The sequence below is a fragment of the Orcinus orca genome, chromosome 2 (genome assembly GCF_937001465.1).
Source record: "Orcinus orca chromosome 2, mOrcOrc1.1, whole genome shotgun sequence".
NCBI lineage: Eukaryota > Metazoa > Chordata > Mammalia > Artiodactyla > Delphinidae > Orcinus > Orcinus orca.
The window spans coordinates 17944133-17965052 of NC_064560.1; the positions used below are offsets into that span (position 1 = coordinate 17944133).

At 41.9% G+C, this 20920-nt stretch overlaps 1 protein-coding gene across 26 annotated transcripts in view; it reads right to left on the reverse strand.

Moving 5' to 3' along the window:
- Window positions 1-20920, reverse strand: part of PARD3 (par-3 family cell polarity regulator) — a 677665-nt gene that overhangs the window by 430420 nt on the left and 226325 nt on the right. The gene's annotated exons all lie outside the window — the stretch shown is intronic.

Below are 20920 nucleotides of genomic sequence, written 5' to 3' on the forward strand. Positions count from 1 at the left end.
GTATATTAAAAACTGTGCAATGCTCATTTGTGCATAAGAAACACAGAAAGGATACAAGAAACTAATGAGACGGGTAGGCTACAGGGAGTTAGTAGGAACAGGGTTGAAAGAAAGAGAGAATGGGAACAATAGTGGAGATAATGGGGCGGTAACACTTTTCTGAATATATTTTTCTGTAACTCTGACTCTTAGAACCATCATAGTGATTCAAATACCTAAAAGAGAAATAAATAATTGAAATCGACCAGGAGGCAAGGTGGGGTGTGGGGGTCGGGAATCTAAAATGGAGCACAAACAAATAAACCCAGCTATGTTACAAATGAAAAACAGAACCACACGAAAAGGGTGGGGAAGAAAAGAACTAAGTCACTTTACGAAACTTTTTTTTTTCACTGTTTAACGTAAGGCTAAAGGCAAAAAGAACCTTCACAGAAATATTGTATTCTAGTTAGTAAAGCTGTCCCTTACAAGCGCATAGTTTAGAAATTCATACTCCTCACACACACACACACACACACACACACACACACACACAGCAGGAATGAATGAGAAAGAAAAAATATTTTGGCTAATGAGAGCCAAAGTTCTCACCGCCAGAAACAGAAGTTACAAGCAAGGAAATATACTGTAGTATTAGATTAGAATTAGAGGCATCAATATGAACTTGTGGTTTTATAAGGAGGTAGGCCGACGGGTACGGATGGATGTGAATACATGTGTCCTAGCTCTGTCCAGTGAGAGATCCTAGAAGCAATGACATTGCTTCAATGTCAAATTGCTGGTCCAAGAACCAACGAACACAAGTGGCCAGATCATGGTTTCTAATACTATTCTCCAATAAATGAACTAGAACTCCTTAGAAAAATAGTTAATTCCAGGGTTGGGGACAGAGAAAATACATGATGAGCCTGGAACACCTTGTGATACTAAAGAACACATCAAAGGAAGCACATCAAAGGGAATTAGGGCCAGTCTTAAGGAGCTCCCAAGGGCCGAAACCATTTGGGACACTTGTAAACGATCAAATAATGAGAGCATTAGATTATAACCCAAGATAAACTAAACATCTGTGAGTTCGTAATGATATAAGTAAATAATCGAAGAAATAAATAAACAAATGGTGGAGAATGGACAGCTTTTCCTTCCTGGAGCATCCCAATTAATAAATATGGAAAAAAATCACTAAAAGAGAAATTATCACTAGGCAACCTCCACAGTCAGAACTGTCTCGGGCAAGATCTACCAATGGACGCTAACGTTAATGGGTGAGATATGGGCATATCTCAGAATATCTCCCCGTAAGATGCTTTTTAATTAAAAAGAGAAAGTAGTGTCTGCGGGCAGAAACTTGGCAGACAGCACTTCACCAAGTGCTGTCACTTCGCTTCATCAACATCACGTACCCTCTGAAAGATGCACTGAGAAATATACAACGTTACCTCCGTGGTACTCTTGCCCCAGATTCATAACTTTGGTCTAATCGTGAGGAAACGTCAGACAAATCCAAATTGAGGAGCATTCTGTAACTACTACTCGTTACAAATACCAAGGTCGGGACAGTAAAAGGCTGATGAAATTGTGCACCTTGGAGGAGACTGAGGAGAAATATGAACTGCACTCAGCGTGAGCCCCTTGCCTGGCTCCTGGGCTAGGCAAAAGGCCTCAAAAGGCCTCATTAGTGGGAAAGAGGCGAAATTCAGATGATTAGTTAGTAGTATGGACTCAATGTTATTCGTTTCCTAACTTTGATAACTACACTATGATTATGCTGGACGTGAACATTAGGGATAGATGAAGGGTATATGGAAGCACTCTGTACTATCTTTGTAACTTTTCTGAAATATGAAACTATTTCAAAATTGAAAATTTTCATAATACAGCATAACAAAGTACCATAAAAATTAAAATTCAACCTATTTCTTCTTACAACTAAACAGTGGCAGCACTTCTTTAAAATCTCAAAGGGTAATAAAGTTCTAAGCCCCTTGGAACACCTTGGTCATTCACACTCCAATCCCATGCCTGGCGAAGTAAGCTCAGCCTTCCAAGAAAAGAAGAGTCAGGACTGCACACGAAAAGAACCACACCTTCTGCCGCCAATCCAAGCCTTTTCAACGCCAATACTCCAATCAGTTAACAGACCAAAAGGTGTATTCACAGAATATGGAAAGTATTTATAATTACAGTTTGTCATTTTGAACAAATGCTATTGACATCAATCAATTCATAAGACAAAAAAGAAAACCACCATACGGTCGTAGAGACATGCGACAAACAGGAAGCTCAGAATCCTGCTGTGGCATCTTATATAATTAGCTGATTAAACAATCTGAAGGAAGGTTAAGTGGTAAGAAGAAATTAAAGTCAGATGAATAGTTGGGCCACTCAACCTTATAATAAGCAACATCAGTGGGAAAAATCCTTAGCAGTTATAAAAAATGGAAAGGTGTTTGTATATATACACTAAAGTTTCCATATACAGTATATATGTGTGTGTGTTGTAGGTATATGTATGTATGTATATATACATATATATAATCAGACTGTTTATCTGATAAGCATCTCCGCATATTAGTAACACAGACAGTAACCCCTGATTCTACAGATCAGGGGTCAGCAAGCATTTTTCTTAAAAGGTCCAGATAGTAAATATTTTTGGAGCTGCGCAATTCAAACAGTCTCTGTCACAGCTATTCTACTCTGCATTGTAGCACGAAAACAGCCATACACAATACATGAATAAATGAGGGTGACTATGTTTAAATAAAATTTTATTTACAAAGCAGACGGTGGACCAAACTTGACCCACGGGCCATAGTTTGATGATCCTGCACTAATTTGCTCATCCCTCTAGTAACATCCAATTTAAATTTTTCAATTTGGGAAATAAAACTAGAAGTCAAGGTACCTTGGTAACCCTGATAAGCTAACAACATTCATTTCAAGCTCTTCATCAGGATTTTGAATTTCTATACTTGATTTTAATTTCATCAGACTTCTCACAAGGTGTGTGGCTTAATATGCATTTTGAAGATATTAAGTTCTGACATTTTGGCGCTTAATTGGAAGCAAATGAAATTCAAGTTTTGTTATTCACTTCTCACAATGATGTGTTCTCTCAAGAATCAAGTCCTTTCTGCAAACTGAAAATGGAGATTGAAAATTACAAAGAACGAGCCTTAAATGCCACACATGATGGAAGAACTTATACACATATATTAGTTTCAATAATTATCTTCAGCATTTTTAGAAAACACAAGAATTATGAAATCTGGACTGTGCCACGAACAAATGCTGTTTGAATTTCAGTGGCAGAATCACAGTTGGTGATTTGCAATATGCCAATAACATACAATTCTACAGCTTTCATTTAAACCAAAATTTAAGTGCCAGGTGCAGACATAAAGTAATTTTGTGTTAAGCTGGGAAGGATATATGATTTTAGAAAATCTACTCTACAAGAATACACAGTAGCACAGCAAAAGAAAATGAGACCTTCACAAAAACATCACATATTAAAAATCTCTATCATGTCCTTCAAAAAATAAAGGAAATGTCTTGCTTTTAAATTTGTGAAACGTGACTCAAATCCATATTTTAACAGATGGAATCTTCACTGCTGTCCATGAAGTAGATTGTTTTTGAAAGTTCACTTTAACTTTCAATAGTTATTACTTCATTGCTCTTCTGATCCATTCACCTATCCAGTCTCCACGAGAAAAGACAGGCAGAATTTAGGATAACACCCACGATGACCCGCCTATAAATAAAACTCCAAACTTGGCCACACATTGCCACCTCCCTCAGAACAAGTCATTTCAGCTGCCTGAGACATCAGAACCCTCCAACAGAAAACCCATTTCGTAAGCATCACACGTAAATGCATATATAAACCACTTGGATCAAGGGTGGCCTCTTTCATGGATAAAAATCAGAGCTAAAAGCCCAGAACTGTGTGTAGCCTAGTGGCTAAGAGCACAGAATTCACAAAGAGAACTACATTCAAAACCAGCTCTGACCTTACTTCTTAGATGGATGTTGGCCTAATCCACTGGCCTCTCGGCCATCGCTAAGCCTTACTTGTCCTCATCTGGAAACAGGATAGTGACTGTGGTAGGCAGAATAATGCCCATGACTGTCCACACCCAAATCCCCAGAACCTGTGGACGTTGCCCTTCCATGGCAAAAGGGACCTGAAGATGCGATTCAGATCAAGGACCTTAAAACGGGGAGACTGTCCAGGATTATCCAGTGCGCCTCAGCTAATCACAGGAGTCTGGATAAGTGGAGACCCTTTCCCAGCTGTGGTCAGAGGGAGATATAACAATGGTTAGAGAGAGATGACACTTCTGGCTTTGAGGATGAAGCCAGGGAGCCGTGAGCCAAGGAACGCGGGGGCCTCTGGAAAGCAAGAGAATGAATTCTCCCCTAGGGCCTCCAGGAAAGAATGCAGCTCTGCTCCACCTTGACGTTACCCATGTCAGACTTCTACCCTACAGAACTACAAGTTAATAAATGTGTGATGTCTTAAACCACTAGTTTGTGGTAATTTGTTATGGCAGCAATAGGAAACTAATCTAGTGCCAGGACCTCTCCTCCTGGACTTGTGACAAATCAGAGAGAAGGCGTGTCGACTTTCAGAACACAAGCGCATGCTTACTGTTAGCTATTATTAAGTGATAGCGTGGTGGTTGATAAATATATACTTATGGAAAATTGAGGATCAGTTTCAAGAGTAACTACACACTGAGGCAAAATTCTTCGATACACCAATAATAAGAGGGGAAAACAACAGGAAAAGGAAAGGAAAAGGCTTGCTAGAAAAAGTCAACATCACAATAAGCACAGAGTGAAGTTCTTCTGCAGGTGTCCTCCATCCTCCCCTCAACCCCTCACACAAACACAGAGCAGCATTTTACATCTCATTTCACTGAAAAGAAAACTGAGACTCAGAAAAATTAATATGACTAGAGCTTAGCTATAAGTATAGGATGAATCTGAAATTGGAAGTCAAATCCATCCAACTTCAGAGATCTTATTTTCTCCCAACCTCACTGCCCCGGAGCATCTAACATGTCGACAGCAAAGCCTTCTGGGAAACTCCAGGCTATGAGCACCTACAAGTCTTGGAATCGAATTCTATTCATTCTTGATTAACTAAAGCTAACACCCCACCTTACCAAGTTAACATAATTTTGATACCACTACCTAAAAGTTTCTGAACATATCTGAGGGTAACCATGCTAAAGATATCATCACTCAGTCTTGATCAGAAGAGCTTTTTAAAAGAATCAAAAGATGTTGCAGATTCTGTCTTCATACAGGAAATGGCAGGGGACGTAAGTCGAGTAGTTGCCTAAGTGAGGTCGCCAAGACTCTAGGCCCAGACGCCACACGCCCTCCAAAGCCATTTTACTGCCATAGCCCTTGAGTCATCCGTCTGTCTCTGTTGATTTCTTCATGTAAGGGCTGCGCATATCCAGAAAAAGTTGATTATTATGGGTCTCATGAACATCTTTTACACACTCAACATTAATATATCAAATTGTTTGACTCTGAAATAAAGACATGTAACTCTTTAGAAAGGCATCATGTTTCCAGCCCTGGAGAAGGTCCAAAGTATGTGGAAAAATACTAAAAATGACACTGAACTTGAAGGTGACTTTAAGACCCTTTCTTCACCTAAGGAACATGATTGGCCTCAATGAGTAAGCCGGACTCCACTGAATCACTTCGTCTGCGGTATCAAAGCAAAATCGGCAAGAAACACAAAAGACAACATGCACTTGATTTTGCTTCTGGTAGGGAACTCTCTGCGTTTGCCACATTTTTCAATATTCTTCCTAACACAAGACTATGATGATGATGCTTCTGAACCCCCAAGATAACGATGGCATCACGTAAAACAACACAGCTCTGAACGATGGCAGGGAGGTTTCATAGGCAGATTTGCCTGTAAAGAATAAATGCAACAGAGAGAAAATGCAGTAAAAATGTGAGAGCTCTATCACAGTATAACATTCCAAAAAACTAACAATAAAAATCAAGTAGTTGGAGATACATGTATTTTATGACGGAAGTAAGGCTGTCCCGTAACATACGGTTCTAAACTATCACTATTCCAAAAACGACTTTTTCTTCCCATAGGTCAATCTAGGAGTTTCTATAGTTAGGATCACACATATCGATACCTTTACTTTTTTTTTTTTTTTTTTTGCCCTTTGACTCAAGGATACACCTTTAAAAACATGGTAGGGAATTCCCTGATGGTCCAGTGGTTAGCACTTGGCACTTTCATTGCTGGGGCCCAGGTTCGGTCCCCTGGTCGGGGAACTAAGAATCCGCAAGCTGTGTGGCACAGCCAAAAGAAAAAAGAAAAGGAAAACTGAGAGACACTAGCACGGTTATATAGATTAGTGCAGTATGTTATCTACTCACAATAGGGGAACCTAACGAGATAAATATTTAACAGTATCATTTCAAACAATATACCATGTAGGAGGGGGTAAGACATTCCCTACCTGAACAACCAAGGAGACCAACACCATCACAAGCTTCTACCTGTGGATGATCAAAGGTTACTGTCCCACAAGAGCTAACAGCATCCTTTAAGAAGGTAATATTTCATGGACAGAGATGCTTAATAAAGATATTGCGCTTCATCTGGAAATCACAGTGAAATCTAGTCACCTATGACACTCCCCAGCTTATATTTCAGAGCTGGGATTTAATTCTGCTGTCCCTTAGGGTGACACACTGTGTCACCCACTGAGCCTCCAGACTAATTAGATTCCCAATTTAAGAGTTATGCTCAACTAATAGCCTTGAGTGTTATCAACCGCAAACCACAATGAACACATGCAAATGCTGTAGCCATCAGCTGGCTGACCCACTCGTGAGACATAATGCAAACCCTTCCCCCTCCCATCCCCGTTACCAAGGACCACTGTTCCCTTTGTACCCACCCATGAGGTTACAACTACATTACACTATTGCTGAAGTGTTAATAAAAAGCAAGACTGCACAGTAAGACAGAACAAAATGAACCTGAAACTGGCTAATCACACATATATGGGTTGACACCAAATTGGAGGAGGTGGCATTTGTTGAGATTTTCCCATGAGCACATGCAGCTTCCCCTCAAAGAGATGACGGTAAAACTGGGAAAGAAGCCCTATGAACCTCAGAATCAAAGGTAATGATGTAATAATGAATTATTGTGTAGACATGGGCCCAAAAAAACTATCAAATCAATTTTTAAGCTTTCTAATGACTGAACTCACTTTAACGACAGAGGCAACACTAAATCCTTAGTCATTCTCTGAGCCTTACTTGCTCTCATGGTTCATTAAAAACTCATTTAAATAAAGCTACAGTTTTACTGGTCGAGTAAGCAAAACAACAGCAAAAGAATATATTGGGGCCAGTGGTGTTTTATAATAGTAGTAATACAAGCTGTAACTAATAAAAACAAACTCACAACAGAAGGAGAATCTCAAGCTTGCCACTGAAAAACTTTAAATGTTATATAAGCAAGATTAATTCTCTGCTTCATCAGCATTTTAAAAATTAAGTGTATACTGTCTGATACCAAAAAAAAAACCCCACAGCTTAGAAGAGAACTCTAAATGCCATGGGCATACTGAAGGCGTAGCCACTTTTCCTCCTGGCTAAGCTAAGAAAGGTAAAGAGCTGGAGTCCTTTCCCTGCACTGTACCTGGAGCCTCAACCTCAAATCTGTCTCAACTTCCAGCTCCGGGGCTTGAGATCTGAGAGGCAGCAGGTCCTCACCTATGGGTGCCCTGCCCCCGTCTCCTTGCCACTGTCAACCTCCTAACATACATCTCTCCAAAAGTAAGCGAGGGGTAGAAACAGGATTCAACAACAAGGTGTTTTAATCTGTACACAATTTAGCTTGACAATCAGTACGTGTAACACATTGACTCAGGAAGAGCTGCGTTAACGAATTGTAAATGAGAGACTCCCCCAGGAGTGACTCCTTTGATGAATTCCATAGTCTGGGGGTTGGGGATCTAAGTTTAAAAATATATGTATTATTAATCAAAAGTCCAACATCACGTAGGAAACAGACAGGCACAATGTGACAAGCGAAAACCACACACACACACACACACACACAGAGCCTTTCAATCAATGCTTTACTCTAAACTGTGATTAAAAGGTCCGTGACGAAAACCTACAGCCCCAGCGATGCGACTTGAGCTTTGCGGAGTATGTATGCACGAGTGACACTTCCCCTCTGTCCCACAAAGACATGCCACTGTACACGGACTCCACAGTCTAGGGCACCAGCCTCAACTATCCCCAACCCCTGAACCACAGACCAAAGGGATGAGAGGCTGCAATGTGATCGCTCAGCCCAGAAACGCAGCACCACAATTACCACCAGGCAGGACCACTGCTCATGCCTGCCGTCCTGCACTTCTGGATTTCTGCCTCCACTTGGTGAGTCTGCTGAAGCTGAGTTGAGACCTTGGTTAGGAAGCCCCTCTAGTCTTTTTTACCTCCTCAGCTAGCCAGGTAAATTAAGCCAGGGCCTCTTCCACTGACCTGAAAACCTTGTCTCCGTATGCCCTCACCACCCCTGCACCTAGCAAGATACAAACGTCTACGTGAGAGGGCAGCAGGAGTCGATGTGAGCCTCAAGTCACAAGGGCAGCCTCCCATCAACCTGCGCCCTAGACTCCGTGCTGTATGGAGTGCACATGTATCAGGTGATTCCAGGCTCGCGGGAGAAATCTGCCACGGCTCATCAAATAACCACCTCACAGAACAATGCGTTCACATACTCTCCCTAAGCAACCCATCCCTGATTCCACTGTTGAATCTATGACAAATGACTCATCACTAAAATTCCTTGCCAGTCAAATCCGGCGAACTATAGTACTTTATTTTTTTGGCAGTCGGTAGTGGAAAACTTCCCATCCTAAAACAGAAATTTAAAGGATCACTTCCTTAGTTCTAAATTTTGCAAATTATGTTTAAAATTAGAAGCACGAGAAAAGAAAACTTGGCTCTGGTTCCATCAAGCCATCAGTACCGAGGAGGAGTTAAGCAGAAAGCATCTCGGCACAACGGTTAGACCTAGAGATCGTGCAACAGAGGTAAGCGAATCATCATCTCTGGCATTTACGGGCAAGATCATACTTCCAACTGAAGGAACCCGCCTTGTTTCCAAGGCAACTTGCCATTTGTATAGGGGACTCACTTGGGGGTTAGTAATCCCTTAACTGCTGACTTCACAATTTGAACCAGACTCCCACTGATATCTTAGCTTCCATCTAAAAGCATCGTCAGGAAAAAAAGAGAGTTTAACTGCTTTAAAAGACAGGAATTCAGAAGATTCTGTGGCATTCATTGACTTTGCGGGGCAGGAGAGGGACACAGGAGCAAAAAGTGACTAAGAAAAGCACAGCAGAAGAACTGGGAGTCGCTGCTTCTCAGTCATTTGTTTCCCATTGAAGATGCATCAAACGCACCACTTCTGTTCACTCCAAGTTCTGAACGAAAGTTCAGTTTATACTGATATATAACAAAAAGTCAGTCTTCATTCTGACAACCACAAGCCAATATTAGCAAAAGATCAGAGTTCAACAAATCTGTTTTGTAAAATATAACACTAATGTTACATTACAAAATGCCTTTCAGCTTAATTTGCATGCAAAAAGACGAAGTGTGACTTTTAAACATCCACCCGGAGGCAAAGATGAAAAACTTCAAACATTTTCTGACTCCTTTTTGCTACACTCATTATCTCACCACCTTCTACAAAAGGAGCGATAATGTGTCCTTGACATTATCCCAAATTATCTTCAGTATGCAAGACAATGCTGATTAAATTAAGCTCATTTAAATCAGCTGGCAGGTTTATTCAAAAAGTAACTAAATAATAAAATTCTTTATAGCAACTACTCTTCATTAGTATAACCTGCTTAGCAATGTTTTTTTAAAAAGCGGACACAGAATAAATACTAATTGCGTGTCAATCCTTTCTCCTCCATGTTCGACAGATGAAAGAAATAGCTTAGAAGTTGAACATCTCCCCTAATCCACAAATCACTTTAATACTAAAATTTCACACAAATCTTTTGAAATCCAGTGCCATCTAATGGATTTAGCCAAGCACAAAGAGTTTTGAAACCTGACTTTTTGGCAGAACATATTCTGAAGACAGACAGAATTTCTGCTTTCCTTCCATTTACATCTCACAGAAAACCTCCCCATGGCTGACCTGGAACTGGGCCGGTGGGCGGGGGTCGGTCAAGTCAAGGTCATCCCATCATTTGCAGTGCCCTCCACTCCTTTCATAAGGGCGAGGCTGCCGGTCTTAGATGGGTTCCCCAGGACGACTGAGGCTCAGAGAGGTGAGCCCTCCCAGCTGTGGGACCTGGACAGCTCCTCCACATTTTGGGTCTCAGTGCTGCACAGGGCTGTTGCACATGTTATTTTACTGAATTCTGAGCAAGTGCTTGGAAGGGTTCCTGCAGGTCGCAAGTACTCAATAAACGTCAGCTACCATGATGATTTTAGAGAGCGTCAAGAGATTGAGGTTATCACCCGAGGAAGAGGAAGGGCTCCGGGACTAAGTTCAGCCGTGTGAACTTCATCCTGAAAACCCTGGGGCAGCCCTGAATGCACAGCAGTGTAATCTGCATTTATTCTGCAGAAGGCTTGGAGGAGTTTGGAGAAAGGACTGGAAAGGTAAACATGGCAGCTCCTTAGTCCAATAGAGAAGAAGTCAGGAGGGCCTAGACTCATAGGAAAGCAGTGGAGTGAAAACACAATTAACACAAATAATTATTAAAACGCAGAGCTGAGACTTATTTAAAAGGCTCTGGTGCTTGGTGGGTGAGTGGCGCCTTGGAGGAGGGGGACAAATCTGAGATGTCTAGGCTTGGGTGGCTGGGCAGGGGGCAAGTATAAGGACGAAGAAGTTTGGGACGAAAAACGATGCATCCAGATTGAGGTACATCCAGGATCCAATTCCCAGTAGACACCTGGAGTTGGGGGTCCATGGTGGGAAGGGGAGTTCAAGACTTATGACCTGGAACTGGGCGATGTCATTGGTGGACGGTGGGTGAAGCCAGGAGTTTATTTAAGGTCCCAATCTGGACGTGGAGCGTGTAGGGCAATCAGAACCAAACCGCCACAAAGCTGAGATTGCAGGCTTCTCTTCTCTTCCTCCAATTTCATTTTGGAAGAAATTTGAGAATTGACTAAACAATGTAAGTAAACTCAAGGAAACCAGGAAAGGGAAAGTATCACGGGGTAGTGATCAGTAGTATTTAAATACCACCAGGAGGCATATTAGCACTTTCTCAAGGAAGGTGACATCAATACATATTTTCAACAAGTGGGACCTAAAGCTACTGCAATACACGTGCTAAAATAATTTCAGTAATAGGGAATGAATGGTAAAAGAATAGGAAAAAAACCTTAATTTTTAGTCCACTGATATACAAAAAATAGACACTCAGATATTTGTTCAAATAACACGAAGCAAATAAATTCGTCTTTACATTATGTTTATCTCAACAGATGAGGATTCTGTAAACAGCTCTTGGTTTTCTTGTGCAAAGGTCTGTTTCTTTCATCTTCGTGTCCCACCCTGCTCCTGCCTGAAAGGTGCCCCAATAAATACATAATGAATTAATATCAGTTTGCATATCTATTTTGCAACCCCTTTGAAAAGTATAGGCAAGCTAATACCAGCAGCTCATCCACTGCAAGTCCTCAGGGCATCATGCCCTAACCTCACGCCTCTGCTTGCACACCCAGAAAACCACAGCCTGCAAGAAGAGAGAAGGAGATCAGTGCAGCCTGTACCTTAGTTCATGGAATGAGACCAATTACCCATGTCATCGTCCTCCTACTTTTTCAACACTCTAACATCCAGATCTTACTATTTATTCTCTGAAACCAGAAGTACTTTTGAAGTAGGCTGAGGCTAGAATCTCGGGAAACAGTAGGCTGATGCAAAACAAAGAGCCACGGACGTTCCCGGAGTCCCTGACCCTCCAGCTGCGGTTTCCACCTTTCCTATAGGAAGGATCACAACTTGGACTGCTGATAATACAAGGCTGCACCGGAGTATAAGGCTCATCACCTACTTCACTTTACTTATTCTTTTACTCACACTGTGTACCTACTATGTGCCAAGAAATGAACGAAATGAAAGAATGAACCTTCTCCACAGAAAAAACAAAATGCACAGAGGCACTGAATTCTGCATGTAGTTGCAGCAGGTTCACAGACCTCCCCTCTAAAAGAAAGAAGACAGAATTAAAGACACATTTTCTAACATTCAATTAAATATCAATACGCATTTCTTAAATTCCATCACATCACTCTGATTACCACAGTTATATATTAGCAGTGTAAATCTCTTCTCAATATCCTCAAATTCTCTTTATTTCCTTGAAGTATTCCTGCTACTTTCTCTGCTCCATCTTCCCATTTTACTATATAGATGTTCAAAGCTAAAACCCAGAAATAAGGAATCACTTTACATGGATTGGAATAAAAGAGAATCATAAACAAAATTCCTGACTATTTAAAAAATGTGGGACTTCCCTGGTGGCGCAGTGGTTAAGAATCCGCCTGCCCCAATGCAGGGGACACAGGTTTGAGCCCTGGTCCAGGAAGACCCCACATGCCGCAGAGCAACTAAGGCCATGCGCCACAACTCAACTACTGAAGCCCGCGTGCCACAACTACTGAAGCCCGCATGCCTAGAGCCCGTTCTCCACAACAAGAGAAGCCACCACAATAAGAAGCCCGCGCACCGCAACAAAGAGTAGCCCCCGCTCACCACAACTGAAGAAAGCCCGTGTGCAGTAATGAAGATCCAACGCAGCCAAAAATAAATTAATTTAAAAAAATAAAATAAAATAAAAAATGTGATTACCGTAACAGCAGCAGCAGTAGCAACCAAGTGATACTAGTGGCAGGAGCTGACCCTTCTTATCCTCAAAATACAAAGAGCACTGCTATCACACCCTCTCAACACCCAGGGAAATGAGAAACCTACAAGGTTGCGTTAACTGGCTGTGGTCCACCACCACTTGTAATTGGCAAAACCTCCCAAGTGTGCTTGAAGCCAATGGTTTCGCTCTGAATCCCTGCAGGACAAACATTATTTCCCATAGATCACCACATTTCCTTGTAAAAGGATCTCACACCTTTTTATTATTATTATTATTATTATTATTATTATTTGCGGTACGCGGGCCTCCCACTGTTGTGGCCTCTCCCGTTGCGGAGCACAGGCTCCGGACGCGCAGGCTCAGCGGCCATGGCTCACAGGCCCAGCCGCTCCGCGGCATGTGGGATCCTCCTGGACCGGGGCACGAACCCGTGTCCCCTGCATCGGCAGGCGGACTCTCAACCACTGCGCCACCAAGGAAGCCCTCTCACACCCTTTTAGAAGATAGTATCCACCCCCAGAAAACCAACCACCACTGGGGGATCCTGAACCCTGGATTCCAGGGCCCTTGGTTGAACCTCTGCTGTGACACTTTGCCCCGTCTGTACATCTGTGCAGTGGTCTCAGTGCATCACCCTGCTCTCCCCCGATGAAGTCAACACAGTCAATACCTTGGACATGATATAAGGAATTTAAAACAACAGTATGAATGACCCAAGGACTGAAAGAAAAGGTGAGAGAGACAACAACGCAGAAGAAAGTAACAACAGGAAACCATCTGCAAGCCGAGGAGACCCCGGGGATTCTGGACCCGGTGGCAAAGCAACCCAGAACCTGACTGCTATGGGGCCCACACTCCTCACCAAGAGTTTTATCTCTGAAACCACTGAAAATGCTGGAAATGTCTTGATGATCCAGAAGTTGGAAACCGCTCAGACAATAAAATCACTCTCACACACAAGAGACCCCACAGACCGTACAGTCTGTCTACACAGGCATGATAGCAAACGCAGAAAAGGCCACTGCTGGGACATTTAAGCACAGTTCCTACAACCTTGCGTACTAGCCTAAAAGAAAGGAAAATACAAACTCCCAAACTGGCCAAATTAGTGCTTATGGTAAAACACAAATCTAATTAGACACTTAACATCAAAATTGCCAGAAATAAACACACACTTCATGTAAACAAACCATTAATAGGCTGTTGCTTTTTCTTTGAAAGAAGCACATTATTTATAAACTGCTGCCACCTTAAGACTGGCCTCATTCAATCCTGTCAGACAGTGAAACACACTTAGGCAAGCGGGAAATTAGGAGGGGGGGAAAAGTCACTTCACAAATTGTGACATCACTAAGTGTCATAAGTGAATAAAACAGAATGTTGCACAAGACTGTATAAAGACAAGATCTTTATTCAATACCTTCACCAAGAAAGAAAGGCTGAATTAAACTTCCACATGTGATGAAACTATAAGTTCACTTATCAGTTTCCCCTCATAAAATAACAGTAATGGAAAACCCCTCAAATCAGTGATCCAGACTTCCTGGTGTCAAATATTCCCAGTGGAGCCTTCAAAACCACAAGAGAGTCAGGAAATCTGAGCGCCAGCTTGCACGGGTGCTCTGGGAAGACTGGCCGCTGTGCCCTAACCTGGCCGCCTTCCTGGAAGCCACCACCAGGTGACATCCCTGGGATATAAGCTCCCTGATAAACAAGACACAACACGTGTACAAAGAAATGGGTCTGACTGATGAGAATCTAACGAAAGCTGTCTGGGTCACAGGACTTGAAAGAAAAGAAGCTTTGCAAAGACACAACACCAATACTCCAAGCACTCTGGAACGCACTTCCACCCCGGGAATTTGCTCTTTGGAGGTAGCTGTCAGCTTCATTCCACTTCCTGGAGGATGAGCTCAGGGGCTGGACTCCAGATATTGCGGTCTCTGTACCATGAGTGCCAGGCGGGACACAGGTGCCAGGGTGAACAGAGCAGCAGATCGACTGGGGTGAAGCCCTGCGAGAGGCGGGGCAGAGAAGCTGGGCAGAAAGAATGAAGCACAGAAAGAGTCTTCAAGGGCGAAGGGGAATCACCCAGCCAGAGGCTGCAGAGGAAGAAGAGGGAGGCGGGGCCACAGCCCCTCGTGCAGGGCAGCTCTGATCCCAGGGGGAGGGCTGCTGAGTTTCCACCCTCTTTCAAACAGAGAAGGCAAAAGCACAGGTTCTCACAGACCTGGAATAACAATCCTTGATTTGCAAACAAATAATACAGCTTCACAATGCCTCATCCACAATTCCAACATCAAATGGCTCCAGAATCGAACCTGTTTTCGTAAGTTTCTGAGAAGCACATTCGGCAAAACCGAATCTGGACCGATGCAAGATTATTTATAATATGCATTTACTCGCATGTTGGAGAGAAGGCACGCGTCCCCGCAGAGCCGTCAATGATTGGACTACGGAGTTCTGCCTTCAGCATCACAGGGGATGTTACATGTTCTGATCACCTTCCCTACTGCCTTTCTAAAATGGGAAAAAATCTGGACTCTAACATCTGGCCGTAGGGATTTCAGGCAAGGCATCGTGGCGCTCTCAGCGGTGTGCTGGCTCTCGAGAACTCACGGTTAAATTTTCAGGAATTCTGCAAACCCACTGTTAAACACAGTCATCATTAAAATTTACTTATGCAAACTTACAATTAAATAAATTCAGTTAAAATCAAAGGTAAATAAATAAAACTCACCCCTTCCTAATTACACTACTGCGTTTCACTGCTCTCTGTGGTCTGAGGATATGCGTGTCTCTCTCATCCACAGGGTGGAAATGTTACATAATGGTGTAAATGGTGTGTTTCCAACTCCACACTCACTGACGACGTCACACTGGTTCTTGAAATGGGCCGCAGTAGAGCATTCACACCACAGAAACCAACAAACTCTACAAATCAGTGGGTTGTTGAACATTTACGGGCACATCTGTGCTTTAGGCTCTCTTGACACTCTGAAGACAAAGATGAACCATGAGTACCTCATGATGGTAGAGCTCAGAGTGGGCTCCAGTGCACAACAGACAGCGTAGAAGGGGAATTTGAGAGACAAGGTCTATGGAGCAGAAACTTCAGGAACCCCAGGGCCCCTTTCCCAGGGTTCTGTTAGCAATCAGAGAACAAGCCCTGCAGGCAGCCTCCTTCCTAGCCTCCTACCCCATTCCCAGGGCATTACTTAGAGGTTAGCTCCCAACTGCCAGCAGGCATCAGGGAGGGATTAACCATTTTATTCAATGTTAAGGCCCCAGGGCCTAACCCGTGCCTTGCACATAGTAGGTACACAGTACATATTTACTGAAGGAATGAATGAATCCTCCAAAGCACGTTGTGGTCCAATACACGCTATATTTCAAATCCCATAAGGTAAGAAAAAGTGCCAAACAAACAACCATTTGCTAAACCTCTTCTAGTAGAAGAATTCATGAGGTGAAAAAAATGAGTACTCTATTATATTTATAGAGATAGAAGTATATGAAATTTCCTTTACTTTCTGATTTAAGTAAGTAGTTTTGCTTGAGTCTGAAATCTATTACTTGCAATATTGTTTCTATGAAAAAAACAACAGAGTTCCAAGTAACTGGTTTTAAAATGAGGTTTTAGAGTACAAATCCATTCCTAAGTTGGAGATAGAAGCCTAAATATATAGTCACCATAGCAACTTTTTCACAAGCTCTCATAGCCTTAATTTGAGATACAGGTAAAATTTTAAAGAAAAAAAAATAACCATCATTCAAAACAATTAAATAATCAAAACATTCCATAAAGACATATTCACAATAATATAGAAAATGCAGGAGCCAATTTTTCAGGAGATAAAGTTAATGCTTCTTTCCTAATCTTAATACATTATTTATAAGGCACTCAGAAGGTTTCTTATTTGTTGCCTAAGAGAACCATCATCCTGTACATAACTGTGTGTAACTGATATTTCACACATGGTATCTGCATGAGAAACACAAATGCAAAGAGGAGGCAAGGATTTCCAATGCATATACACCTAACATTCTAAATGCTTCCTTTACAGAAGTGGAAATTTAAACCTCCCCGATCTGTAGTATGAGACTCAAAAAGACTTCCGCCCTAAGATCTAATCTATGTTCCTAAAGGAATAACAAAGTTCTCTTATTCTATAGATCCTCCACAGATGAAGTCTGGCCTCACGGGCAACCTCCAATTTGAATCTTGTGCAAACCCCCTGAAGCCCAAGACGGCACACCCTCTCCTGCTGACAGCGTAACCTCTGTCTCCTGAACCCAGGAAGCCACAGGTCTGCAACAGGACGATCCATCTTGTGTGGCAGGTGTCGGATCACAGGGAGGAGCGGCTCTGGGCAGTTCAGCTGCCTCACCTGCTGCTGTTTTTCAGAACCATCTCTGCACACAGCAGCTACAGGAAGCCCAGGACAAAGCATGTTCTTTAGCCCTGATGCACCGCACTTGAAGAATACCCACAATATGTCTTTATCCCACAAACAGCGAATAATAAGTGCCATAGGGACCCACTCCATCCAGAAAAATATACTTACAATAACTTTTAGGGACCTCCCTGGTGGTCCAGCAGTTAAGACTCCTGCTTCCAATGCAGGGGGCGCTGCTTCAAACCCTGGTCAGAGAACTAAGATCCCACATGCTGGAGACCTTCAAGATGGCAGAGGAGTAAGACATGGAGATCACCTTCCTCCCCCAAAATACATCAGAAATACATCTACATGTGGAACAACTCATACAGAACACCTACTGAATGCTGGTAGAAGACCTCAGACCTCCCAAAAGGCAAGAAATTCCTCACGTACCTGGGTAGAGCAAAAGAAAAAACAGCGACAAAAGAATAGGGATGGGGGGGCTTCCCTGGTGGTGCAGTGGTTGGGAGTCCGCCTGCCAATGCAGGGGACATGGGTTCGTGCCCCGGTCCGGGAGGATCCCACATGCCGCGGAGCGGCTGGCCCGTGAGCCATGGCCGCTGAGCCTGCGCGTCAGGAGCCTTTGCTCCGCAACGGGAGAGGCCACAGCAGTGACAGGACCGCATACCGCAAAAAACAAAAACAATTAAACAAAAAAAGCAAAAGCTGGTTCTTTGAGAAGATAAACAAAGTTGATAAACCATTAGCCAGACTCATCAAGAAAAAAAGGGAGAAGACTCAAATCAATAGAATTAGAAAAGAAAAAAAAGTAACAATGGCACTGCAGAAATACAAAGGATCATGAGAGATTACTACAAGCAACTCTATGACAATAAAATGGACAACCTGGAAGAAATGGACAAGTTCTTAGAAAAGCACAACCTTCCAAGACTGAACCAGGAAGAAATAGAATATATAAACAGACCAATCACAAGCACTGAAAGTGAGACTGTGATTAAAAATCTTCCAACAAACAAAAGCCCAGGACCAGATGGCTTCACAGGTGAATTCTGTCGAACATTTAGAGAAGAGCTACCACCTATTCTTCTCAAACTCTTCCAAAATACAGCAGAGGGAGGAATACTCCCAAACTCATTCTACGAGGCCACCGTCACCCTGATACCAAAACCAGACAACGATGTCACAAAGGAAGAAAACTACAGGCCAATATCACTGATGAACATAGATGCAAAAATCCTCAACGGAATACTAGCAAAGAGAATCCAACAGCACATTAAAAGGATCATACACCATGATCAAGTGGGGTTTATCCCAGGAGTGCAAGGATTCTTCAGTATACGCAAATCAATCAATGTGATAAACCATATTCACAAACTGAAGAAGAAAAACCATATGATCATCTCAATAGACGCAGAAAAAGATTTGACAAAATTCAACACCCATTTATGATAAAAACCCGCCATAAAGTAGGCACAGAGGGAACTTGCCTCAACATAATAAAGACCTTATATGACAAACCCACAGCCAACATCATTCTCAATGGTGAAAATCTGAAAGCACTTCCTCTAAGATCAGAAACAAGACAAGGTTTTCCACTCTCACCAATATTATTCAACATAGTTTTGGAAGTTTTGGAAGTTTTAGCCACAGTAATCGAAGAAGAAAAACGAGTAAAAGGAATCCAAATGGGAAAAGAAGAAGTAAAGCTGTCACTGTTTGCAGATGACATGATACTACTATACATAGAGAATCGAAAAAACGCTACCAGAAAACTACTAGATCTATTCAATGAATTTGGTAAAGTAGCAGGATACAAAATTAATGCACAGAAATCTTTTGCATTCCTATACACTAATGATGAAAAATCTGAAGGAGAAATTAAGGAAACACTCCCATTTACCACTGCAACAAAAAGAATAAAATACCTACCTAAAGAGACAAAAGACCTGTATGCAGAAAACTTTAAGACACTGATGAAAGAAATTAAAGATGATACAAACAGATGGAGAGATATACCATGTTCTTGGATTGGAAGAATCAACATTGTGAAAATGACTATACTATCCAAAGCAATCTACAGATTCAGTGCAATTCCTATCAAACTACCAATGGCATTTTCACAGAACTAGAACAAAAAATTTCACAATTTGTATGGAAACACAAAACACCCCGAAGAGCCAAAGCAATCTTGAGAAAGAAAAATGGAGCTGGAGGAATAAGGCTCCTGGACTTCAGACTATACTACAAAGCTACAGTAATCAAGACAGTATGGTACTGGCACAAAACAGAAATGTAGATCAGTGGAACAGGATAGAAAGCCCAGAGATAAACCCACGCACATATGGTCACCTTATGTTTGATTAAGGAGGCAAGAATATACAATAGAGAAAAGACAGCCTCTTCAATAAGTGGTGCTGGGAAAACTGGACAGCTACATGTAAAAGAATGAAATTAGAACACTCCCTAACACCATACACAAAAATAAACTCAAGATGGATTAAAGACCTAAATGTAAGGCCAGACACTCTAAAACTCTTAGAGGAGAACACAGGCAGAACACTCTATGACATAAATCACAGCAAGATCCTTTTTGACCCACCTTGTAGAGAAATGGAAATAAAAACAAAAATAAACAAATGGGACCTAATGAAACTTAAAAGCTTTTGCACAGCAAAGGAAACTACAAACAAGATGAAAAGACAACCCTCAGAATGGGAGAAAATATTTGCAAATGAAGCAATGAACAAAGGATTAATCTCTAAAATTTACAAGCAGCTCATGCAGCTCAATATCAAAAAAACAAACAACCCAATCCAAAAATGGGCAGAAGGCCTAAACAGACACTTCTCCAAAGAAGATATACAGCTTGCCAACAAACACATGAAAGGAGGCTCAACATCACTAATCATTAGAGAAACGCAAATCAAAACTACAATGAGGTATCACCTCACACAATTCAGAATGGCCATCATGAAAAAATCTACAAACAATAAATGCTGGAGAGGGTGTGGAGAAAAGGGGACCCTCTTGCACTGTTGGTGGGAATGTAAATTAATACAGCCACTATGGAGAACAGTATGGAAGTTCCTTAAAAAATTAAAAATAGAACTACCATACGACCCAGCAATCCCACTATTGGGCATATACCCTGAGAAAACCATAATTCAAAAAGAGACATGTACCACAATGTTCATTGCAGCACTGTTTACATTTACCAGGACATGGAAGCAACCTAAGTGTCCATCGACAGATGAATGGATAAAGAAGATGTGGCACATATATACAATGGAATATTACTCCGCCATAAAAAGAAATGAAATTGAATTATTTGTAGTGAGGTTGATGGTCCTAGAGTCTTTCATATAGAGTGAAGTAAGTCAGAAAGAGAAAAACAAATACCGAATGCTAACACATATATATGGAATCTAAAAAAAAAAGGTTTGAACAGCCTAGGGGCAGGATAGGAATAAAGACATAGAGAATGGACTTGAGAACATGGGGAGGGGGAAGGGTAAGCTGGGACAAAGTGAGAGAGTGGCATGGACATATATACACTACCAAATGAAAAAC